Source organism: Oryctolagus cuniculus, chromosome 14, assembly GCF_964237555.1.
Source record: "Oryctolagus cuniculus chromosome 14, mOryCun1.1, whole genome shotgun sequence".
Taxonomy (NCBI): domain Eukaryota; kingdom Metazoa; phylum Chordata; class Mammalia; order Lagomorpha; family Leporidae; genus Oryctolagus; species Oryctolagus cuniculus.
In genome coordinates this window covers 33,236,437-33,263,930 of record NC_091445.1, presented here as the reverse complement: position 1 = coordinate 33,263,930, position 27,494 = coordinate 33,236,437, and the positions used below count along the sequence as shown (strand labels likewise).

General features: G+C 37.0%; 1 protein-coding gene across 23 annotated transcripts in view; it reads left to right on the top strand.

Moving 5' to 3' along the window:
- The window catches only part of TMEM232 (transmembrane protein 232), a 343,834-nt gene that overhangs the window by 241,655 nt on the left and 74,685 nt on the right, over nucleotides 1-27,494 (top strand). The window contains exon 12 of one of the 23 annotated variants that reach the window (XR_011381961.1): nucleotides 16,332-16,486. The exons of the other annotated variants lie outside the window; for them this stretch is intronic. The gene's annotated coding sequence lies outside the window, so the exon portion shown is untranslated. The remainder of the gene's footprint in view (nucleotides 1-16,331; nucleotides 16,487-27,494) is intronic. 23 annotated transcript variants of the gene reach the window in all.

Sequence of the window (27,494 nt, the reverse complement as noted above, 5' to 3'; positions counted from 1 at the left end):
ATGCTGAGGTGAAGCTTTTGCATTCTCTAGTGGCGATGTCAGGGAGGCAGTCTGGGCTGTGAATCATCCAGATGAAGGTGGTGATTGAAATCATGGGCACAAGAGACATTGCCTTGACAAACAAAAAGCTACAGCAGCACAACAACACAGAGTAGCATGAGAAGGAGGCTTCGGTAGACTTTTGAAGAATCCCATTAATCAATGTCTAGAAAAAGGAGAATAATATTAAAGCAAGCAACAAATCAAATCTTAGGAAAATCCAGAGAGGTAGGAGAAAATCCAAGAATACTTTTATAAAACTAGAGAAACAATTATGGAAGGTTGTAATAAAATCTTAAAATATGACATATAGCGGTGCCTTTAACATTTTTAGTGAATGAAGAGGCTGATTTCAAGAACAGATGAGGGAGACTTTCCTAATAATCTATCCAGATAGTGAATCTTCTTTCACTATTTCTTAGTGATACATTCTGTTCAAAGAATTCAGTGACAAGAAGGAGACATTCATGTAGGAAGGCCAAAGAACTTAGTGACCAATTTACAAGAATGAAAAAAGTGAAATCAGTAAATCGCAAACCAGGACCTGAAGGTTTTCTAGGTTCCTAGACAAGATCCATTAGTTTGAAAGGCTGATAATACAGTATATGGTACATAATATATGTGTATCTATGAACACACAAGAGGAAGGAATTCCTATCCGCCAATGAACCATTTTTGTATATCAAAATTTCAAGAAGTCATGAAGGCTGGTTGTTTCTTTTTTCTTTTTTAAGATTTATTTATTGTATTTCAAAGGCAGAGTTACAGAGAGAGGGAGAGACAGAGAGAAAGAGAGAGCTCTTTCTTCCCCAGGTTCACTCCCCAAATGGTTGCAATGGCTGGGATTAAGCCAGGCTGAAGCCAGGAGCCAGCAGCTTACTCTGGATCTGCCACGTGGATGTAGAATGTGGACTTGGACCATCATGCAAGGACTTGGACCAAGGACTTGGACCATTATCTGTGGCATTCCCAGGCACATTAATAGGGAACTGGATTGGAAGTGGAGCAATTAGGAATCAAACTGGCACTCATGGGAGATGTCAGCACCTATATACGATGCAGGCAGCAGCTCAACCTACTATGCCACAGAACCAACCCTGCGGCAGTTTGTTTCCTAGAAGCAAAACCCAGTGGATTTCTGGCTACTTTATAGAGCATTTTAAAAGCTTTCTGGTGTTTTAAATATCTTTTAAAAGATAAGATTTAAATTGATATGAGTGTATGTATGTATATAGATATATATGTGTGTGTGTGTATATATATGTATATATATATATAAAATTATCAATGGCACATTGTATCTCTTCCATCAGTTTTTCCAAAACACAAGGCATAGAGACATGGGTTTAGGGCAGTATTTTCATTCCATGGCACTTTAAGTCCTGTTACTTCATGTTCTCCATTTTCATTTGAGAAAAGGAAACTCAGCACAAAAAGAGTTAACCGGATTTTCTTTTGCGGGAAAATGCTCCAAGGACTGCATTAATATCAGGGGTTTTAGTGCAGATTCAAAAGACTCTCTAAACAGGCATCAGATGCTGCTGAATATGAACCATAGAGGGGTCACTGAGGGTGTGAGGAAGATTTCAGTTAGGAGAATTGAGAATTGTCCTATGAGTATGTGAAACTTGAATAACATTTTAATACATAGCTTCACTACTGCAAAGCTGCAGAGCTGCTAAATGTCTAGAATTTCTGCTTTGTTTATAAATTGAGTTTACACTGCAAAGATGTCTTTTCTCTAAAATTTAATTTTTATATCCTAAATCTCTCCTGTTTTATTTGGTTTCTGTTTTCTTTCCTCTCCTACTTCCTTTTCAAAAGGATGCATCTACATCGAACACTAATCATGCCTTCTATCTCTAATAAATTGTCATATCCATTTATCATTCTGAACAGCTTCCACTTTCAATGCCAACCCTGTCGGTGCAATATAAGATCAGTAATTGCTAGGCATCCATCATCTCAGAAGTGATATGTCACTAAATTCATGGCTGTTCCCAATAGTTCACTAACCTGAGTCTTGTTGAGCCAGAGCTGATGTCAAGCAGTTCTCATTCTCTATTTTTTTCTTCACAAAAACCGTTCAAAGAAAAAAGCTGATCCTAAGCATTGAAATTGAACACAACCACCTGTGTCATGGAAAACAATATTGTAACACTGACTCCTCAGCACCACTGGCTGATGTATCAATCATTGATTAGTGCACTGAGACAAGAATACGTCATAAAATATGTGGGAAAATAGAAGATAAGTTTATTTTGGTGCAAGAAGTTTTTAAAACTCTGTACAGTTTCTTGATAAGATGTTTTCTGCAAACTTTATGAAAATCCTTTGTATCAAGCAGAGAGCTTGTGATAAGTGAATCAGCAGAAGCAAAGTCACCTGTATCCCTGTCACCAGCTTCTCTTCTTGCTGGGCTAGAAATAGCCAGCAGTGATTTTCAAGAGTCCCCCTTTAAAGACCATGAGTTTTTAAATATTGAAAATATTCTCTCAACTCCCCAAATGCCTGTGGGTCTTAATCTGGTACTGTTCATGTTCTTTTCACGATAAATGGTGAACTGCATTTGGCACCCAGGCCACTTCCCTGACAATCCCATCTGTCTGGGAGACACAGACTGCTAGAGAGCCAGCCGGTTGGACAGAGCAATTCACACCACGCTGAGAAACGAAACTGGCAGCTTTCTGTTACGGTTCTGCCGATCGGCCTCTGAGGCACTTTACGTAAATAGAAGTCGTGTCAATCTCTGCTGAAGAAATTCCAGGTGCATCTTCTGCCTACAACCTATGGCTAACGTGATGGTGAAGGTGGTGGAGGTAAGGTAGCCTCGGAAACTCTTAGAGCTTCAGCGAAAACAACGGAACCATCCGGGCTCCCTAACTCCACGGGCAAGATCCCTGTTTCATCTCAGAAGAGCTTCCAACTTCTCTGCTTTCCTCCTGCCTGTTCTCAGTCATCACGCAGACATCACTTTGTGTCCAAAGTGTCCAAAGAATCAAGCACACCTAAGCATACAGATACGTAGCAGGGAGAAGGTGTGACAAGTGAATACATACAAAAAGATAAAAAGGTTGCGTAAAATGCTTCACCAGTTCTCTTTTCCAAGATCTCACGTTCAGTTTCACATACTGCTCTATTAATCCTAATGTAGTGAACAGTCTCTAAATTGTGGGTTCTGGAGCTCCATCAGTGTTACCCGTGAGCCAGGAGAGGCCTGGTGAGTGGCAGTGCTGTAAATTCTTCCTCCTGGCTCAGTAGGCAGTCACATTATAACTACCAGATATATTCAGCAGTGTCATAAATTGATAGGCCCAAGACAGTGGTAATTTGGCTTACAGATATGAAAAAGAAAAATAAAATTGTTTGGGGAGGACACAAAAACAGAATGCTGTATATTTATGAAAGAATATACTTAAATAAGTGGAAGCACAAGAGGAGTTATCAGGAGACATTTGCTCTCTTTTCTTCCCACAGAGACACATTTAAACCAACCCTGACTCAGTGGGGTTTCCTATAATCCGAAGTGGAAATGATTTGCTGTTCATATGCTCTGTTGCTGAGCAGGTCTCACTGTCAGAAAGCTGTGCCATCACATTCACCTTTAATTGTAGCTATATGTTACTGCATGAATGAGAACTGGAAAAGAGGCAGTTAATTTGATTGATGTAGACAGCCAGAGCATAATTCAGACCCCTGAAATTCTCTTTAGGACTTGAACGATCCTATTTGGCTGCCTTGGTGTGTCACAACAATGGGACAATTGCAGTATTTTTACTCCAATATGTGGACAGCTACCTTGAATAATGTCTTCTCAGCTCATTTGCATTTAGGTTACTTTGGGGAGTAAAATGATGAAAGACAAAATTGAATATAAAATATATTAGTATGCTCAAATTCAAGTATATTTTTAAAATAATCAGAATTAGGGAGGGCATTTGTCCTAATGGTTAAGACACTGCTTAAGCCCCTCACAGCCCACGCTGGAGTACCTGGGTTTGGCTCCTAGCTCTGGTTCCCGATTCCAACTTCTGGTTAATGCAAATTCTTGGAGATAGTGATGATGGCTCGAGTGCTTGGGTTCCTGCCACCCACATGGAGAACCTGACTCCTGGCTTCTGCTCAGCTCCAGCTGTTTAGGGCACTTGGGGAGTGGGTCAGCACATGGGAGCATTCTCTCTCTCTCTCTGTGCCTATCAAATAAATTATTTTTTAAAAAAGAGAGTTCTAATAATTTGAGAGAAAACAGGCTTGAATCAAAACAGACACATCAAAAACCCACAATATCAATCACACACAAAGCTAAACACACACACACACATACACACACACGAAATAGCAGTACAAATACAAGGTTGATGGAAAAAATAGGTCTGTTTAACAATCCACGTAAGGTATGGTAGGAGGTAAACTTAGTTTTATATAACTAAGACAACAGAGATTAGTGTGGTCAGCCCAGTTTGGGAACAGATCAAGTTACCATTAGGGAGACACTAAAAGTGAAACTAACTCAGAATAATGAAGACCCTCTGTGCTTTAGTGATGAAGAAATTTAGGAAATTAGAAGTTTGTCTCCTGGGTAGACACTTGAGTGGAACAAGAAAAAATAGAGGAAATAAAGAAAGGAAGATGGTTTAGTTTTTATGATTATGTGAATATAATCATATCTGGGACATCTTGGGTACTATAGTCCTTTCATTTCTTCAAACCATGGTTAGCATGAACAATTCAGATTAGCAAATTCTTTGTCTTTGCCTCCTCTACTCCAGCAACTACCATGCTCACCCCTAAAACTTGTTCTTTGGCTGATGACTGGGTGTTCATGTCAACCAAAGAGGAGGCCAAATAGCCAGAGCAGTAGAGGAGAGAGAGAGTTCCAAGAGCTATCCACATGAAAGAACCATAGGATTCACTGGCTCAGTGTCCTTCTTGTATCCGAGGAAATCAAGATTCCACAAGGTGAACTGACTTTTCTAAGACCACCCATGAGAAATAATCAGGACTGCAGATTCAGAATAAGACTCCAAGACTTTTCACTCTCAATTTGGTTTTAGAAGAATCCTGTAATTTTCATAGAGATATGGAAACACCATCTAAGGGCTAAAGTAGACTCTCTTGGGGATAATGGAAATACATGGATACCAATTTAAATTATGTTGACCTTTTTCTTTTTTTTGAGCTAGAATCTTCAGGTTTCTGTAATGAAAATAAATGCCCAGTCATATTTATGTGATGATATAATGGCTGACTTCGTGTCAACTTGCCAGGGACACAGGGTTCCCAAATGTTCGGTAGGACATTGTTATAAGTGTGTCTGTGAGAGTGCTGTTGGACGAGATGAATTGAATTAGTGAACTGAGTAGAGCAGATCACTCTCCCTAATTTGGGTGACCCTCATTCAATCAGCCAAAGACTGCTCTTTCCAGTAAGGGGAACTCATACCTAATTATCTGAGCTGGCACAATAGCTTTTTCTGACATTTGGACTCAGATAGTCTCTTCATTGGCTCTCCGGATTCTCAGGTCTTTGAACTAGAACATTACTACACTACACATCGCTCTCCTGGATCTTCAGCTTGTTAACTGCAGGTCTTGGGACTTGTCAGCCTTCATAATCACCTAAGCTAATTGCTTATTTTGCACATACACACAAACACACACACATACCCTATTGGTTTCTTTCTCTGTAGAACTCCAATTAATCCAGGCAACCTGTTATCTTCTGTGCTACAGCCCTGCCTTTCTCCATCCCAGCACTAGTATCTCTCTTCAAAGCACAAAATACAAAGGACCCAGTTTCCTCCACTCAAGCAACAGTTAAAAATATGTCCCTCATATTTATTTTGTTTTTCTGACTGGTGTTCCATAGCTCTATGTCTTAAAGGAGAGTTTTTCATAGAGCATTGTAAAATGTCCATAATTAGCATGAAAAATAGTACAAAAACATAGTAATTCATTAAAATAGTACTGCTTAAAGCGACTATTATATCATAAGTAGACAACTATTTTCATTTATAACTGCATGCACACATGATACACTATGCTTACAAATTGCTTAGTCGATTCAGGTGAATAGAATTCTGAGATAATTCCAGCCATACATTGCCTAACTTGCAAACAACAAACAAGAAGAAGAAAGAAAAGAGGGACACATACCAAGGGTCAATTAGCCCATGTTCTTATAAAATTTTAAGGGTCAAGTCCTTGCGTATGGAGAAGTCAAAGGCATCATTTTCCTCTAAAAAAGACACACAGCTTCATCTAATACTTGGTAATTTGGCACCACTCAGGTGAATGTTTTTAAAGCAAAGGAAAAGGCTGAAGGAGAAATATTATCTGTGTTTTTAGCAGCAAAATGTAAGACCTTTTCTGTGTTACAGGGCGAGGTTAATGAGCTTATGGAAAAAAAGATCTGCACCAAATTCATCCCATGGCAGAGCTGAATAGAACAGGTTCTGGAAGCACATGGCTGATTGATTTATCAACGGCAGGGAATGCCCGGCCCACAGGCAATAAAAGCCTTGCATAATTATTAGGTCTGGCCCTGCCAAGGCAACTCCAATCAGGACTCAAAATGCCATGAATCTATAGCAGGCTAATTTTGAAATTGATGATTTTCTGTGACACGTGAGTGATATTACAAATATATAAATGGCCCTTAGCAAAAAAAAAAAAAAATCCCCACTCCTGAATCATTCAATCATTCAATTAATCATGTTAGTAAAGTTTCCAGGGATAAAAATTTTATGTTGGTCTTTATCCTTAGGAGCATGAGATTTTCCTGTGATTCTATAATGAACTACCTCCATATTGTTTTCATTTAAATCAACTTACACATATGCATAAAGCTAACATATCCAAAATCAAACTCTTTTCCCTCTTCCCACACCTGTTCACATCCTAATTTACTCTGAGAATGGAACATCTACCCTACTGGTAACTCAGATACTGAAATCATCTCTGATTCTATTTTGATTACATTCCACATTCAATCTATCAGATGGTCCTTCCAGATATTTCCAAAATCTGGTCACTTCAAACTTTAACTGTTTCCACTTGATTTAAAAGGAAGAAAGCAAATTGACATTTGGGGCAGGATAATCTGGTTGTCCAAGTGGCTTTTGTTGAGACTCGGAACAATGGTAAAAATAACAGGAAACTATACATAACTATTATCTCCACTGTAGGCCAGGGTCCATGTTAAGACCTAGAGATATAATGGGGCACAAGACAAATAAAATTCTGCCCAATTTCACATAGCTTATAATCTAAAATAGACAACAACTAAATCCATAAGCAAATGAGGTAATTATAGGTGGCTTTAATTCCCATGAGTGCAATCAACCAAATGACAAGATGCAAAGTAACTGGAGAATTCCAATATAGAGAGCCAGGGAAGATCTCTTAATGAAGAAACTGTAGGTGGAGATCTGCTGGAAAAGAATGAGCTTGCCTTGTGCCTGCAGAGGGCACTGTCCAGTGAAGGGTACACAGGGCCCAGAGAAGTAAAGGGCTCCATCACTGTAGTCCCTAAAAAGGTGGCCTACAGAGGAGGGAGGGAAGGGAAGGGGGAAGGGTGAAGGTTGGCACCGAAGCCAGACCATGCAGCCTCATAAATCCCAAGGAGGAGTTCCACTTTTACTCCAAATGCAAAAGGAAGTTACTGGAAGGTTTTAGCCAGGAGTATGACAAGAAACAATTTATGTTTAAAAGAGAAAGGATTGCAGTCTGAAAGTGAAGGCTGAACCAAATTGGTATTCTTCTTATTCCTTTTATCTGCCTTTCAAGATTCAAACCTGGATTTGAAAATGACCTCGGTGTTGAACAGTTAGTTGTGTTTTGAAAATTCCTTTGCTGGAACTCGCCCCCTTACCACTGACTGGAGTTTCCATTTAAGTCTGTAGCCTTGTGATTTCCTGCCACAGTTTCAGCCTCTGGAAATTAGCAAAAATTCACTGGTAAACCATTTTTGGCCTGAAGGGGGCAATATTTGTCCAATTCATTGGAATAATAAGAAAAATAGAGAGGCATTTATGAAATGACACTGATATTTTTAAATTAAACAATCCCAAAAGGTCAGATTCCTGAGGCTGTCCTTTATTTGTATAGATTCCCTATATCTCAGATATTTGTATATATTTAATATTTTTTTTAAATCTCACACACTACATAATATAAATGACTTTTTAGTAACAAGACAAAAACAAACAGAAAAAGAAATTAGTCCAAGCAACTACTTTTTTATGTTTTTATTTGGGTATTTGTCATCTTAGCAATGACAATAAGCTCAGGTATTTCTGTGGTAGTCATCTCTTTGCCTTCTAATCAAAATTTTCCAGCAATAAACAAACAAAACAAACAACAACAAAAACCAAAGACCTGCCTATTTTGGTTATGATTGAAATCCTAAAATTTACATTGCATTTTTTTATACTTTGGGCTCTGAGATTATTTTCCTGGTTTTAGAATAATTTACTACAGCACTCTTAACAATTCAAAAACACTGTATTTCCTACATGATTTTCAGAATAGATTATACCTAAACCTATTGGTTAAATATGGGAGATTTCTATCACTTCATGATGCTTTGCTAGCTTCATCTAGTGATTTTTGAGGTGCTAGTTTGCCATATCTTGAGGTTTTTTTCTTCCAATAGTTACTGAAGTTTCAAGGAGGACTCCTTAGGGCCCAAAGCTATTGACTCTACAGAATGAATTTTTAATGGGGAAATTCCAGGAGCATAGCCAGTTCACCCAGGGTCCTTTGGGATTTGCAAGTCCTTTTTCCTTTCCTTAAATCACACCCACCACGATGAGGTTTTTCAAAATGGTCATCTATGCTACATTCATCTTAAGGATACACCTTCCTAGGATAAATGTGTGTCCTGAAAAGTTATCTTGTCACTTTGTTATATAGGCTTTCAGAAGATTTTTTACCCTTGATTATCCTTGAAATGTCATCATTAATTTTCTCTTAAGGGTTATATAACACTTTCACAGGGATAAAGTACAATAATTAATTACAATAAGACTAATTTGTATTTACATTCCACTTTCCTCTTGAAATTCTTTTATAAACAAGGTCATTAATTAATAGATTAGATGCCAATAGCTTGTCTTGAAAAATCAAATACATTAGGTTTCGATTTAGTTTTAGTTCAGATGCCTCTTCAGCATTTTTATTTGGTGGTGCTTAAGCAAAAGATGGATATTTTTAACTCCTTTTTAAGAGAGAGAGAGAGAGAAATAGAGCACACTCTTATTGCTATTCCAGTTTGGGGCTGGTCCAAAACTGGGAGCCAGGAACTCAATCCAGATCTCCAGTGTGGGTGGCAAGAACCCAATTACTTGAGCAGTCACTGCTGCCTCTCAGGGTCTGCATCAGCAGTGAAGTGCAGTCGAGGGGCAGGTGTCCAAGCCCGATGTTCCGATACTAGAAGTGAGCGTCTCAACTGGAGCTTCGGCCACTAAACTAAATGACCTGTGCTTGCTGGTATACATTGAAATTCTCTGTGACTAACCATATGATGGCATTATCTCATAGTTACTGATTTGGGGGTTTGTTTTCCTTGTTTGTTTATTTTTCTTTCTTTCTATTTACTTTGAGAGCATTTTTTCTCCTTTTAGCTTCTTAATTTTTGTAACTGTTATTGCTTTCTAAGAAATGTATTCAAAGCTATTAGATTTCCCTCAAATGTCAGTTTTGAGATGTGTCTTCATTAAAACTCAATGCAGGCCGGCGCCGTGGCTCAATAGGCTAATCCTCCACCTTGCGGCGCCGGCACACCGGGTTCTAGTCCCGGTCGGGGCGCCGGATTCTGTCCCGGTTGCCCCTCTTCCAGGCCAGCTCTCTGCTATGGCCAGGGAGTGCAGTGGAGGATGGCCCAGGTGCTTGGGCCCTGCACCCCATGGGAGACCAGGAAAAGCACCTGGATCCTGGCTCCTGCCATCGGATCAGCGCGGTGCACCGGCTGCAGCGGCGGCCATTGGAGGGTGAACCAACGGCAAAGGAAGACCTTTCTCTCTCTGTCTCTCTCTCTCACTGTCCACTCTGCCTGTCAAAAAAAAAAAAAAAAAAAAAAAAAAAAAAAAAAAAACTCAATGCAAAGGATTTTCTATTATCTCTAGTGAGTTCATCATGACCCATGGTTTTTAAATGTATACATTTTAATTCCCCAATTGTGAATTTTATAGCCATCTTTTTTTTTACATTTTATGCATACAAAATTTAATTCCTTGAGCTCTAGAACACCTATCCTACAGTAAGAGAAAATGTTGATCACTCTGATTTGATCAGTACCCACAGTTTACATGTGTTAAAATGTTGCACTGCGGGGCCGACGCCATGGCTCACTTGGTTAATCCTCCGCCTGCAGTGTTGGCATTCCATATGGGTGCTGGGTTCTAGTCCCACTTGCTCCTCTAAGGCAGTGGAGGATGGCCCAAGTGCTTGGGCCCCTGCAACCGCATGGGAGACCAGGAAGAAGCACCTGGCTCTTGACTTTGGATCAGTGCAGTGCCGGTCGAAGCGGCCATTTTGGGGGGTGAACCATCGGAAGAAAGACCTTTTTCTCTGTCTCTCTCTCTCTGTCTTTAACTCTACCTGTCAAATAAAAAAAAATGTTGCACTGCAACCCAAAAATATGTGCAATTATTGCTAATAATTTTTTTAGATTTAATTTCATTCTTATCAGAGGTCATACTTCATAAATTTTTTTAAAATTTAATGAGGCTTTGTGGTCTGCACCAGATACATCTGAAAACAGTATGCATTCTGCATTTCTGTATGGTGAACTATGTATCAAATGAGGCAAAAGTGTTTGATTATATAATTAAAAATTCTATCTTTACCAAGTTTTAAAATTTCTATTAGTGAGCACAGAGGATAGAAATCACCAGCTGTAGTTGTAGATTTGACTAATCACATCTGTGAGTGCTGATTTACTTTTTCTGTTTCTCTCATCAATTATGCACACATTTCTTATTTTAATGTTTTTAGAGGAATAGACCATTATATATTATGAAATATCTCTTTACTTCTGATAATAACTTCTCTCTCAAAATCTATTTTGTCTGATATTAATATTTCCACACCAAGTTAATAATTCTTATATTTTTCATTTTACATACACACACAAAATGCATATCCATATTTTCCTCCTACTTATTTCCTTTCACTTTTTTCTGTTTTAACTTCAAATACATCTCAGGGTGAAAGTTTGGCCTAGCAGTTAAATTGCCAGTTAAGACTCTGGCATCCAACACTGGAGCACCATCAATTCCTAACTCTGGCTCTTTACTCCAGCTTCCTGTTTATACAGATCCTGGGATGAGGTAAGGATGGCTCAAGTAATTGTATTCCTGCCACGCAGTTGGAGACCTGCACTCAATTCCTGGTTCCTGAGCCTCTGACAAACCAGAGGACTCCATATCTCTATCTCTCTCTCAAAAAAATAATTAATTTACATATGCATTTTATAGATGTATTTTATTTTTTTCAAAGACAGAGTTATAGAGAGAGGTAGAGACAGAGAAAGAGAGAGAGGTCTTCCATCCACTGGTTCACTCTCCAGATGGCTGCAAAGGCCAGAGCTGAATGGATCCAAAGCCAGGAGCCAGGAGCTTCTTCCAAATCTCCTATGTGAATGTAGGGACCCAATGACCTGGGCCATCCTCTGGGCTTTCCCAGGTGCATTAGCAGGGAGCTGGATTGGAAGTTGAGAAGCTGGGACTCAAACTGGTGCCCATACAGGATACCGGTACTGCAGACTGAGGTTTTGACTTGCTGAGCCACAGTGCTGGCCCATACAGATATATTTTTAAGCAGTATATGACTATATTTTTAAAATGGAGTTTGACTTTTTTTGTCTTTTAATTGGTATCTTTAATTCATTTACATTTAATTTAAAATTTATGATTGGGTTTACAGCTGTCAATTTTTGTGTTTGAATTCTATGTGTTTCAACTTTCTTTGTCCTACTGTGTTTCTTTGCCTGTCTTATTTTGGGTAATGAAATGTTTTACTACTTATGTAATCTATTGACATTTTTTATTTTTAGGCATACTATTTTTAATACATTATTTGCTATTTTTAAGGTATTACAGCAAGTCTCTGACAGATAAAGTCTCTTTATTATTATATCATTTCATATAATACCTAAGAATATCATAACAACTCAGGATTCTGGTAATGTTCCATTAAGAATTTTAATATTTCTTGTAACCTGTCATTTAATTTGGCTAATTATCTTGAACTTGTGAAGATTTGGTTTTCATTTTATTAATAGGATCTGTGTTCGATTAGTGCTTTAGTCTCAGGGAAAGTCCCTAAGTCCTGGAAAATATTCTTTACTCTTTAGGTATGGTCTTTTGGAATTTAATAGACAATTGGGAAATTTTAATAGCTCTTTGTGTTTAGAAGTCTATGAATTCCAAAATCATCCTGGCAATGGTTCACAGCTAGAATTTCTCGTCAGCCCCTCAACCTTCCAGCTGCTTCTCTCTGCTCTGGGCTTTGGAGTAACTTCCACATGTGCAAAGTTCATAGACCACCCAAAGATTTGAGAGATCCTTTACATACAGATTATGTGCCTTTATCCTCCATGACACTGCTTTCTGGGAATTCTCTTGTTAACTTCCATGTACTCTGGAAAACCCAAGCTCCTCTGACACCTAATGCAGTAAGCCTTCCCTTGAGTGTTTGTCGTTCTGCACTGGGGAGACTGGAGCATCCCCTAAAGGGAAGTCACATTGTGTCAGCCACATGCATGTCTTTCTTCAAGAATTCAACCCCTACTGCTTTTGCCTGCTTGCCCTCCACTTCTTTAAATACTTGGCTTTTATATTTTATCCAGTTTTATTATTATCACCTTTGGGAGGTGCTCTATAACACTGGTGCCTCTTGTCACTTTTTATTTATTCTAAGTTTACAGATAACATACGTTTTCTTTACTTTGAGTGACTTTTTATTTAAAATGTTTTCATTAAAATTTTAAAGTGTGTGTTATTATTATTTACTAAATGTATACATATGTATCATTGTATAATGGCTACATCTATTAAGCTACTTTCTTATTCCCAGAACTAGAGGAAAATATTTTTTTTAAGTATTAAAACTCCCTTATGAAAATGGCTGAGGAAGATTCTGAGCCAGAGAGGGCTTAACAAGTCATTTGGTCTAAATACACACAGCTTCTATTCAGTAGCATTAATCTTTTTCAAAAATCAACTTCATCATTATCTTTTTAAATTCTTATATTGAGGGGCCGGTGCTGTGGCGCAGCAGGTTAAATCCCCAGTTTGCAGCACTGGCATCCCATATGGGTGCTCCACTTCTGATCCAGCTCTTTGCCATGGCCTGGGAAAGCAGGGGAAGATGGCCCAAGTCTCTGGGCCCCTGCACTCAATGGGTGACTTGGAAGAATCTCCTGGCTCCTGGCTTCAGATCAGCTCAGCTCTGGCCATTGCGGTCATATGGGAGTGAACCAATGGATGGAAGACCTCTCTCTCTCTCTCTCTGGCTCTCTGTAACTGCCTTTCAAGTAAATAAAATAAATCTTAAAAAATTAATATATTGAATTAAATGGCATGGCTACAAGAAATTGTATAACGAGTAAAGCAGACATTATTGTTTTCTTCTATCTGTGATATTAAGTTTATCTTATATGATCAGGGAGTATAACAACTTCCAGATTTGGGATACTTTATTTTACATAAACTCCATATAAATGACCATGCTTATCTCAAGAGTCTCTAACTTATATTTGGTGAAGTGGGTACATTTAAAATGTTACAGGCATTAAAATGACCGATTCTCCTCACCTGTTTTCTTTTTTGGTTGTCATTTTTTAAAAAAAGACTTATGTATGTATTTATTTGTAATCTAGAGAGAGAAAAAGGGGGGGGAGAGAATAAGACAGAAAGGAAGAGAGGGAGGGAGGAGAGATGAGAGAAGAAAGAAGGGAGAAATCTTTCATAAACTGGTAAACTGGTTCACTCCCCAAATAATTGCACCAGCCAGGTCTGGCCCAGGCTGAAGGCAGGAGCGTGGAGCTCCATCCTGTGGTTTTGTACATGGATAGCAGGGATCCAAGTACTTGGACCATCTTCTACTGCCTTCTCAGGTGCAATAGCAGGAACTTGGATCAGAAGCAGGGTGGCCAGGGCTCATATTGACACTTCATTATGGGATGCCTGCATCACAAGCAGTGACTTAACCTGCTGCACCATAATAAAACTGGCCCCTCTTGTCATTCTTCTTTTATTTACTTATTTTAAGTTTACAAATAATGTATGTTTTATTTATTTTAATGACTTTTTAAATTTTTTATTTAAAATAAAATTTTATAATGTATGGGTTTATTAAATGCATACAGATGCATCATTGTAAAATGGCTGCCTCTAGGTAATTAAAAATGCATTACCTCACATAGTTATAATTTTTCATGTGAGAACACATAACCTCAACTCCATTTATATTTCTCAAGAATAAAATATATAACCACTAGGTATACTCATCATGCTGTGCAATAGAGCTCTTGAAGTTTATCCGTTCTATCTAATAGTAGTCATGTATGCTTCGACTAACATCTCCCCATCCCAGCCATTCCTTTGCTTCTCCTCTCCAGCCATCCTCTAGTAACCATCATTATACTCTCTATTTCTTTGAAATCAACATTTTAATTACACCTACGAGTGCACTTGTGTAGTGTTTATCTTTTTCACTTAACATAAGTTCATTGAGTTCCATCTATGTTGTCATAAATGACAAGATTTTGTTCTTGTTTATGGATGAGTAATAGGATTCCATTGTGAACATACACACATTTTCTTGATCTATTGATCCTCTAAAGGATACTTGTATGGTTCTGTACATCTTGGCTGTTGGAAATAGTGCTGCCATCAAGACAGAAGTACAGATGCCTCTTCGATATACTGATTTCATTTCTTTTTAATGTATACCCAGTAGTAAAACTACTGGATCATATGGTAGTTCTATTTTTTAAAAGATTTATTTATTTTATTATTTGAAATGCAGAGTTACAGAGAGGCAGAGGCAGAGAAACAGAGAGAGTTCTTCCATCCAATGGTTCACTCCCCAAATGGTTACAGCAGCCAGAACTGCTATATAGAAAATGCTAGAGATGCCACCAAAATCTTGAGAATAACAGTGAAGCCACAGGATGCAGATCAACAGACAAAACTCAGAAATGTTCCTAGATGCTAGTAGTGAAATATAGGAAAACAAACAAAGCAAGCAATAATATTTACAATCACTGCAAAAAGTATCTAGAAATAAATTTAAACAAGGGTGTGAAACATTTCTAGTGAAATTAAATTATTTCTAATTTCAATTAATTATTCATAATTCATTCAATTAATTCATTTCTAAATTCTCTTAGACTTGGGCCATCTTCTACTGCTTTCCCAGGCCATAGCAGAGAGCTGGAAGGGAAGAAGAGCAGCTAGGACTCAAATGGGTGCCCGTATGGGATGCTGGCACTTCAGGCCAGGGTGTTAACCCACTGTGCCATAGCGCCATCCCCAATGCTGACTTCTTATAATGCTCTTTCATTCAAGTCTACCCAAACTTTGTTTTCTATATTCCTTTCAAGTTTCATGTACCCACAAAGCTGCTGCGACTTCTAGTCTTCCTTGTTCATCTTCCCCATCTATAAAATCTATGGTACCTATAGTCTACAAAACATTCTATTGCTGATCCAAGATGACTGAATAAGGTGAAGCCACACTTACACAGCATGCTAGGAAGTGAAAAATAATGAAGACTCTGTGGGACAGTGAGGAATGATGTTAAGAGACACAGCTATGTGGCACAGCCAGATACCAGCTGCTAGTCACCATCTTCCCAAGTCAAAGTAGGAAGAAGTTGCCACACACCTTGTCACCTGCAGTTCTAGCTGAGGGAGAATTCCATAGTCACACACAGACTATGTCTTCAGTTTAGGTAGCTGACTGCTCTGAGCAAATGCTAGGCTCTGAAAAGGGAAATCACAGATTGCAACTTTACCTACTATACCACAACACAACTCCCAATTAAGAGCTTTAAACAGCAGAATAGGCCAAATAGAGGAAAGAATTTCTGACCCTGAGGATAAGACTTTGGAAATAACCCCATCAGACAAAAATGAAGAGAAAACCATTAGAAAGAATGAAAAAAGTCTTTGTGAAATATTCGATACCATTAAATGATATTATGATATACCTTAAATGTTACTTATTATGATATACATAAAATATCACATATCAATGATACTATTAAATATTCATTTGATAGAGACTTCTGAAGGAGAGAAGGAAAAAGTCATTGAGACCCTGCTAAATGAAATACCATAAGAAATTTACCTGAAATTTCTTGAAAGAAAGAGATATCCATATACAGGAAGCTCAAAGGACTCTAATGAGATTCAACCAAAAAAGATCTTCTCTAAGGTGTGTTTTAATCAGATTGTCAAAAGTTAAGGTCAAGGAGAGAATCCTGAAAACAGTAAGAGAAAAGCATCTAGTTACATATAAAGTAAAACCAATTAGATTACCATCAGACTTCTCAGTGGAAACCCTGTGGGCCAGAAAAGAGTTAGATGATATATTTAAGGTCTTAAAAGAAAAAAAATTCCAACCAAGAATATTATATCCAATGAAGCTGTTCTTTAGAAGTGGAGGGGAGGGTGGGAGGGACGTTATGGGGGGGAAGCCATTGTAATCCATATTCTGTACTTTGGAAATTTATATTCATTAAATAAAAGTTTAAAAAAAAAAAGTGGAGAAGAAATTAGGTGTTCCCCAGAGATGCAAAAAGAGAATTTACCACTGCTAGACCATGCTTACAAGAAATTCTGGATGGAGTTCTGCATTAGAAATAAGCATTGTGGCCGGCGCCATGGCTCACTAGGCTAATCCTCTGCCTTGCGGCGCCGGCACACCAGGTTCTAGTCCTGGTCGGGGCACTGGATTCTGTCCTGGTTGCCCCTCTTCCAGGACAGCTCTCTGCTGTGGCCCGGGAGTGCAGTGGAGGATGGCCCAAGTACTTGGGCCCTGTACCCACATGGGAGACGAGGAGAAGCACCTGGCTCCTGGTTTTGGATCAGCGTGGTGCTCCGGCTGCAGCGGCCATTGGAGGGTGAACCAATGGTAAAGGAAGACCTTTCTCTCTGTCTCTCTCTCACACTGTCCACTCTGCCTGTCAAAAATTAAAAAAAAAAGAAATAAGCATCATGAACACACATGACACCAACAGTTTCACTTACAGGGCAGGTAAGATAGTATCCAGCAAATTCTACTAGACCTAAAAGAAGAGATAGACACCAATGCAGTAATGGTGAGTGACTTCAACACTCTACTCGCATTAATGGACAGATAATCCAGATAATCAATAGAGATATATCACAGTAGGAACATACTATTGAGAAATTGGACCTAACAAACATTTATAGGGCATTTCACTGAACAACTACAAAATACACATTCTTCTCATCAGCACATGGAACATTTTCTATGATAGACCATATATTAGTCCACAAATCAAGTCTCAATAAATATAAAAAGATCAAAACAACACCCTCTGCGCCACAGTGCTGGTCCTGCCAAACTCTTTATGAGCCCATCACTGATACCAAAACCAAGGACACAACATGAATATAAAACTAGAGACCTACATCCTCAATGAATATGGATGCAAAGATTCTCAACAAAATACTAACAAGCTGGCTCCAGAACTGCATCAAAAATATTTTACATCATGATCAAGTGGGATTTATCATGGAGATGCAAGGGTGGTTCAACATTCACAAATCAATAAATATCATAAATATATCAACATAAGTTGTATCAATGAAGATTGAAAATCATATGGTCATCTCAATAGATGCAGAGAAAGCATTTGATAAGATTCAGCACCCCTTCATGATAAAAACCCTCCACAAACCAGGTATGACAAACAAAAAGCCAATATCATACTGAATGGTAAAAAGCTGAAAGCATTTCCCTTCAGATCTGGAATAACACAAGGATATCTACATTCACCATTTTTATTTAGTATAGTACTACAAGTGTATGCAAGAGCAATTAGAAAGGAGAAAGAAATAAAGGATATCAAAATTAAAAAAGACAAAATCAAAATATCCATGTTTACAGATGACATGTTGTTCATAGAAACACTGAAATACTCCACCATAAAGCTGTTCAAACTGATAAACCAATTCATCAAAGTTGCAGATTACAAAATAAACACAGAAAAACAGCTGTTTATATGAAAATGATAAACTCACTGAAAGAGAAATCAAGAAAGAAGTCCCAATCTCAATAGCCACAAAAATAATTCTTTAGGAATACATTTAACCAAAAAGTGAAAGGTCTCTACAGTTAAAATTACCAAACTAACTTTGATGACAGAAATCGGAAATGACACACACACACAAATTCAATGATATTCCTTGCTCATGGATTGGAAGACTCAATATCATTAAAATGTCTATACTACCTAAAATCTGCTGATCCAATGACATCCCTATCAAAATACCAATGACATCCTTTATAGAATTAGAAAAAACAATCTTAAAATTCATTTGGAATCACAAAAGACCCAGAATAGCCAAAGTAATCCTGAACAAAAAAAAAAAATCAAGCTAGAGACATCACAATACCTGACTTCAAAGCATACTACAAAGCTATAGTAATTAAAACAGTACAGTAGTAGCATACAAACCAACGTATAGACCAGTGCAACAGAATAAAGAGCCCAGAAACCAATCTACATACATACAGATAACTGATATTTTTTAAAGAGTTATTTTATTGATTTGAAATACAGTTACAGTGAGAGGTAGAGTCAGAGAGAAAGAGAGAGAGACAGAGAGAGGTCTTTTATCTGCTGGTTCACTCTCCAAATGGCCACAACAGCTGGAGCTGAAGCAATCCAAAGCCAGTAGCAAGGAGCTTCCTCTGCGTCTCCCATGCTGGTGCAAGGGCCCAAGGACTTGGGCCATCCTCTGTTGCCATTCATTGGAGTAAAGGCAATCTCTTAAAAAAGATGGTGCAGACAAAACTGGATATATGTATAGAGAGAAGAGTAAAATTAGATCCATACTCTCACTATACAGAAAAATTAATGCAAGAAGGATCAAGACCTTAATACAGGACCTGAGGTTCTGAATTTTCTGGAAGAAGACATAGGAGAAACAATCCAAAACATTGCTATGGATGACAACTTCTTGGATAATACTTCTCCCCTCCCGAAAAGCACAGGCAACAAAAGCAAACTCAAACAAATGGGATTGTGTCAAACTCAGAAGCTTCTGCACAGTAAAGAAAATGGTCACCGGAGTGAATAGTCATCCAAAAGAATGGGAAAAAGTATTTGCGAGCCACCTGTCCAACAAAGGATTTATATCAAGAATATGTCAGTAACTAAAAAATAAAAAAGCAACCAATTCTCTTAAGAAATAAATGGGGAAAGGACCTCAATAGATAGTTCCAAAAGAAGAAATAAAAATGGCCAGCTAATACATGAAAATATGCTCAACATCAGTAGCCATCAGATTAGCACAGATTAAATTCACAATGATATATCACTTTAGCTCCATCAGATTGGCTATTATTCAAGATAGTAACAAATGCTGACAAGGATGTGGAAAAAGTGGAATGTTTATACAAGGTTGGTGGGAATGTAAATTAGTGCAGCCACTGTGGTAAATAGTATGTAGACTTGACATATGACCTAGCAACCCCACTACTGTTTATAAAGGAAATAAAGAAAATACAGTATATATACAATGGAATATTATTATTCTACAAAAATTGAAATTCTACTTGGATGCAACTGGAGAACATCATGTTGATTGAAATAAGTTATATACAGAAAGACAAATATTAATTTTATCCCTCATATATGGGAGCTAAAATTGCAACCTAATGGCCAGATTTGGTGAATGCAATCCTCCTATCTTTCTCTCTTCCACCAAAGACACAACACTCAGTAGACTTAGGGCACCAGTACTTTTCCATTCAAAATCAAAATATGTGTTTATTATGTTTCTTCTTCTATGCTCTTGGTATAGCTGAGTGACATGGAGTCAGATTCTTCAGAGTTAAAGAAATAAAAGAAGATATGTTCCTCCTAAAATTGGTAATATCCAATGGCTCATCCAACCACTTAAATTTGGTAATGGAGAGATTATGAGTAAATCCAGTCTACTGTTTCCAAAATTTTAGTTTTATAGTATCTATTTCCTTTTATTAGCTTGGAAGACAAGGAGGTATCCTGGCCATGAAAAGAGTACATTTTTCCTTCATTTGAACCAGAACTCATACATTCTTAAACAGCTAAGACACCAGTAGTATTTGCTGTGCTATATACATATATGGGCTAATACTAATTTACCTTTTGAACTTAGTCATACCACACGATGGCATCCTACATCAATTTCTATAGGTGCAACATTGAATGAATACATAAGGCTTTACAGATAGGAAAATTATGCTCTTCTAATACAGAAATCTAGATGAGTAACATTATTCATGAGCTCCAATTCATTAAAATTATTTGCAGCTTTCTTGCCCAGAGCCTGATAAGAAAAAATAGCAATTGTTTTTATGAAATAAATTGCATTCACATCATTTTAAATTGTTAAACAGCTTAGTTATTATATATTACAAGTAAATTTAATGTACCTAATTTCAGCACATGAAAAATGAAAGTCTTCCTGGAATAAAATAAAACTATCAAAATAACCATAAAATTGTTTCACAAGACCTCTAGATTTTCAATAATAATTTGTAAATGGAAATTTTTCTTGTAATTTTTTTGATTTGAATACAAATTTCCTAAGAAATCAAAGAATTAAATTATAAATCACCCTAACTTCAAAAATATACAAAAGTGATACCACTCTCTGTGCCTGAAATGCTTCAGTTTCACTGTTTCTCTGTCAGTATTATATTTACAGCTCAAAGGTTCTTTGCTAGTTAAGGAAGCATACCTTTCTTCATTTTAATTAAATATTTAATTTCTTCAATTAATATTTAATAGAAGATCATTGTTCTTTCCAAAAGTCAAGAGTATCAATTTCCATTGTGGTTCTGCTGAACACAAAGATTAAAAATGTAATTAAGTTAATGACGTTCTTTTTGTTTATTCTCATAGAATTGTTGTGTTTATTTCCTGAAGTCAGATGAAATATTTTATTCAATTTCATATTACATTTATTTCTATAGAGATATGCTAACATATTTCTGGCTCATCTGCATTTTTGGATTGGAAAATCATTATTTCATTTCTGTAAACTCTGTTTTTATTTTAACATTCGCTTAGTACAAAGTAGGGCATTTGGGATAAATGTGATATTTTGTTTAATCAACATTTACATTTTCATTTTGTTTTTCCACCAAGTGAGATAGTCTCTCAAGTATGCTTATTATTTTAGAATAGATCTATAGTTATTGTACTTTATTGCATATTAGAATTACCAGGGAGAACATTTAAAAATTCTGTTATCACGACCCTACCTGGTATAATTAAATCAGACACTGTCTTCTAGAGAAATATCATTTTTTACAACACCTTAGGCGATTCTAATACACATTCAAATTTGAAAACAACTAGAATTGCTGAAAGGAGAATGTAGACATACAAGGATAAACTGTTCTAATTTAAACCACAGCCCTCTCTTTTAAAAACTTTTGCTGTGATCTTCTAAAATTACTCAAATTTTTGAAGCATCAATTTGTTTTATGTAATATTTGATATGTGAAAACTGAACACAATATAAATGTAAATTATGAAAGTTAGTGAACATAATAATTTCCCATAAACCTATAAATAACTTTGAAACCAAATTATATGTTCTTATCCACAATTCTACCTCCTAATACTCTTGTGGTTGAACACTATCCTGGAGTTTGTGTATCTTTTACTTATTTTCTACTTTTATTTTCCTTGTTATTTTTATTTGAGAGACAAAGGAGAGAAAGAGTGAGATCTCATACGCTGGGTTAGTCCTGTTAAGCCCACAATGCCTGGCAGTGGGCTGGAGCCAAAGTTAGGAGCCAGGAGCTCAATCTAGGTCTCCTATGGGTGGAGGAACCAAATTATTTGACCCATAATCTCCTGGCTCTCAAGGTGTACGTTAGTAGGAGCTAGGATCAGGAACACAGCCATGACCCAAACTCAGGCACTCCAATATGGGATGCAAGCTTAATTCCTATGCCAGACACCTTCATCTCTTTCACTTTATTTTCTGTGAAAATGCTTGTAACATGCATATTTCTATAAATAGAATATTATGCAATTTAGTTTGGTTTCATGCTTTATAAAAATAATCCTTACAATAAGTGGTAGTATTCATTTTGTTCAATCATTATCATGGTTCAAATTTTCTCCAATGTTGTGTGTAGTTGCACTAATTCAATTATTTTCTCAAAAGTGTACTATTTCATTGTGGAATATGCCATAATGGATTTTAAGTGCTTTATTAAATGGACATTGAGAATTTCTTTGATAGCTTTTATTATTGAATGCAAGACTGTTATGAACATTTTGCACATATGGTACTATTTTTTTCTCTAGGACATACTTAGGAATGGAATTGCTGGTTCATAACATGAATGTTGGCAGCTTTAAAGATAATGCTATTTCTCTTCCTGACCCCCAAATGCTTGTGTTGACTTCTGCCTTCAACATAAGTTTTAAGACTCCCCATTATTTTTACCTTATCACCGACACTGATTACTGTTAGAATTAATTATTTGGGATAATCTATTGGATAACCAAAAATAGTTCACCACAGTGATTTTTAATGAGTTTAGGGTTTTTGTATATTAATTTACCAATTGTGAAAGTTCCAAAAGGAACTATTTTTGGCACTTGCCCAGTTTTCTTTTGTTTCATTCATTTAACTCGTTGAATCTTAATTTGGCTTTTCACATTTATTATGCAGTTTTATGATGGATATAATAATTTTAATGTAGTTGAATCTATTATTTCTCCAGCCCAGTTTACGCAATACCTTCCCATGCCTATATCATGAAAATATGCTCCTTTATTCTCTTCTGAGAGTTCATGGTTGCCTCTCATATTTAAGCAACTAAAAGATTTGGATTATGGATCTAGATTTGTGTAAGGATCTAGACTGATTTCCTCATAAAGCTAGACAAAATTCACATATCATTTATTGATAACTGTTGTGTTCACACTAATCAGCCTTGCTTTCTATCAGGTGCCTTCTAAAAGTTCATGGAAAATTCGTATTATGAAAAAACCATGCATGAATTTCAGAAGATTCTTATGCCAAAAACTTATATTTTACTTACTTTTTTTGCAAACTTTTTGAAATATCTTTGTATATCACATACCAATTTTTCCAAATGGCTGTTTGGAAATGTCAGTGGCCTATATCTAGACTTTCTGATAGGTCCTCTTTATGAATTTATTCATCCGTATGTTAACATAATGGCACTTTATTTCAATTTTGTTACAAATCTTTTTACATGTTGTGAAACAGTTGTTTCTACTTTATGTTTCTTCACCAATGTCTTGACTATTGGGCCTGTAGTCTTCCATAGCTCATACCTAAGAAAATATTGCCTAACCCTTGGTAATGAAAATTTATGTCTGATTTTCTTTCAGTAGTGTTATAGACTTAGCATTTATGCTTAACTCCTTCATCTAGTTTTGTTAATTTCTTTATAAGGTATGAGATAAGTGCTTAAATGCGTTCTTTTGCATGTGAATATCGAGTTATCTCAGTAATTTTTATCAAAAAGCATAGTGTTTCAATTTCTTGAACTTTCCTGGTACCTTTGTTGAAAATCATTCTTCTACAAACAAATGGATTATTTCTAGATGCTCAGTTATATCCATTGCTTATATCAACATTTGAAATCAGGGAGATATGAATCTGCCTAACTTTGTTAGCCTTTTTCAAGGTTCTTTTGATTATTCTTATTCCACTTCATCAATTTTTCAGTTTATGCTTCCAACAAAGGTTTTGGGTTTTAAGTAGTGTTTGTGTTGACTATGTCAACCAATTTGTAGAATATTATCATCTTAATAAGGTTCTGTTACAATATATGAAAACTGTTTCCTTTTCTGTATATTTAAGCCATCGATTTCTTTCAAATAAATTTTACAATTTTCAGTGAACAAGCATTTCACTTCTCTTCTTAGCTTTACATCCAAGAATTTCACTATTTTTAATGCTGTGACAAATTGAATGATCACAATTTCCTTTTTCAAATTCCTCCTTGTTAATGTATAGCAGTACAACCGATTTTTGTAAATGGATCCTGTCTGTTGAAACTTTGATGAACTCATTCATTAGTCCTAATGTTTTTTGTGTCTGTGTGTATTCTTAGTATTAGTTTTTCAGTACAAAATTATGCCATCTACAGACATAAACAGTTTTCCTGTCTACTTTCCTATCTAATATCTTTTTATTTATTTTCCTTGCTTAATTGTCCAGCCTAAAACCTCCAGTACCATTTTTTAAAAGATTTATTTGTTTATTATTTGAAAGGCAGAATTACAGAGAGATGGAGACAGATTGAGAGAGAGAAAGGTCGTCCGTCTGCTGGTTCACTCTCCAAATGGCCACAATGGCCAGGAATGGGCCGATCTGAAGCTGGGAGCCAGAAGCTTCTTTCAGGTCTCCCACACATGTGTAAGGGCCCAAGCACTTGGGCCAACTTCCACTGCTTTCCCAGGCCATAGCAGAGAGCTGGATCAAAAGTGGAGCAGCTGGGACTCAGACTGGCACCCATATGGGATGCCAGCACTGCAAGCAGTGACTTTATCCACTAGGCAACACCACCAGCCCCAATACAATATTGAATAGAAGTTTCAAGAGTGGACATCCTGGCCAGCGCAGCGGCTCAATAGGCTAATCCTCCGCCTGTGGCACTGGCACTGGGGTGGGGCACCGGATTCTGTCCCAGTCACTCCTCTTCCAGGCCAGCTCTATGCTGTGGCCCAGGAGTGCAGTGGAGGATGGCCCAGGTCCTTGGGCCCTGCACCTGCATGGGAGACCAGGAGAAGCACCTGGCTCCTGGCTTTGGATCAGCGCGGTGCGAAGGCTGCAGCGGCCATTGGAGGGTGAACCAACGGAAAAGAAAGACCTTTCTCTCTGTCTCTCTCTCACTGTCCACTCTGCCTGTTGGGGGGGGGGGGAAAGAGTGGATATCCTTTATCTACTCCTGATTGTAAAAGGAAAGCTTTTAGTTTTTGATCACTAAATATGATGTTATCTGTTTTCATGAATGCTTTATAATCAGATTGAGGAAATATCTTCTATTCCTATATTGTTAAGTATTTTTTCATGAAGTATGTTAGATTTTGTCAATTGTTTTTCAGTGTTGATTGAAATGGCCATAACATTACCAGGGAGCTGAATGGGAAGTGGAGCAGCCATGATATGAACTGGCACCCATATGGGATGCTGGCATCGCAAGCTTAACCTGCTTCACCACAACACTAGCCCCGAAATCTTTGTCTTAAATTTGATTGAATTACTACAACACTCTTTATTTTGATTACTGTTTGCATAGTGCATATTTTTCATATTTTTACTTTCAATTGATTTGTGCTTTTGAATTTAAAGAGTATCTTTTATTAACAGTAGATGCTTGGAATATATTCTCATAGTTACTGGCTACACTTCTTGACAGTTTTGGTGGAGGAGAAAGAATTGAAATCTCTGGATATAGAAGATCCAGGGTGATCCAAATAACTGCCTCAAAGTCCAGTCTTCTTATATACACTAGCGTCAAGTGCTATTCTCATCTTCTGAACAGTGTGCTCCTGTAATTTGGGACTGTGGTTTTCTGTAGCAATCTGCCAATATCTTCCCCTGATTTTCAGATTGCCCCAAATCTTGTAGACGATACAAAATAAATGATATCGCCTCCCCTCCATTTTCCACTCTAAGATTGCATGTGTGTTGTGAGGGGTATTTCAAGAGTGTGGCAAGAAGGAGGAAGGTGGTGGGTTCCATCAACACAACCAGTAGCCAGTGTTTTCATTTTATATAACATGGACTCAACCTGCTCATTCACTTGGCAGGACTGATCAGTCTGCAATGCTAGAGAAAAGCAAAACAAAACGAAGTCTTAGTGCACATGTGATTGTGAAAAAATTGATATTTAGATTTTATTACACAAAGCAAGCAGAAATTGAATATTTATTTTTATGGATTTTTTAATGTAACAGTAGGAATAGAAGACTTTCTTTGCCTTCACTCTCCGTACCTCTTTCTTATGATACAGAATAGGAGTTCTTTGAACTCTCTTGGCCATTTTTTTCATCTTGTACCATTCTCCAGAAGACCATGACAAGCCCAGTTTCCATAATATCAAAGGAAGGGAACAGGAATTTGGCATCAGGGTTCCAACACCGTTTGGAGCACCCACCTTCCATGTTTGAGTGCCTGGGTTTACGTGTCATGACTCCTTTCCTACTTATTCATCCCTTAGCAGTTGGTGGTTACCATAAAGAGGGCCAGTCCATCCATGTGAGAGACCTAATTGAGCTCTTGACTCCTGGCTTCACTCTGGCCCAGCTCTGGCTCTTGCGGTCATTTGGAAGATGAACTAGCAGATGGAAGATCTCTCTGTTTCCCTCTTTCAAACAAAATAAATTAAAAAAAAGTAAATAAATTTTAAAATATGCCAAAGGAATTGAGTATCGAAGAATTACTGTTTTAAGTATGGTATTATATGCTTAGGAACAACTGAGAATTCAGCAGAATCTTTTCCCACACATTCTCCTAAAATCAAATAACCAAACAAAACAAAATACAAATTTTCCACCTAGATGTGGTCAATAACTTATGCAAACTACCTAATTCCTTGTCATTTCATTATCTGTCTCTGTCTAACTTCTCTCTGTCTAAACCTGTAAAATTTTTTCCCATTAGAATCGTGAGTTATTCACTGGAATTTAGACATATATAAAGAAGGCAGAAATATATACTTACACTATTCCAATAGGAGTTGAGTATAAAAAATGAAACAATAATACTTTTCTTAATCTCTAGTGATCGTTTCTTTCACAGAAAATATATAGATTTTTCTTTTCTTCCACTGCTATTTATTAAAGAACACTGTAGTGCTCCTAGTTAATAACAAGTTCCAGAGTTTATTTCTATAGATGAAAAACTTTAAATGTCATTGAGAAGTAACAGAAAAAGAATATGGAAATAATTATTAGTTACTAAGGATTGATTTTTAAGTTACACATGAAAATAACATATTAATACCATGAATTGAAGAAATTTAGTGGACAAAAATTATGATTATGTATTTTTTCTCATCTGTAAACAGTGGTACATTTAAAGGGTATTGAATTTTGATATTTGTGTAATTCATGCCTAATACATGTGTATCTGAATTTAAGTGAATCCTTTACAAAAAGTACTGTATTTTAGTACAGAATACTTGACTACAGGTAAAT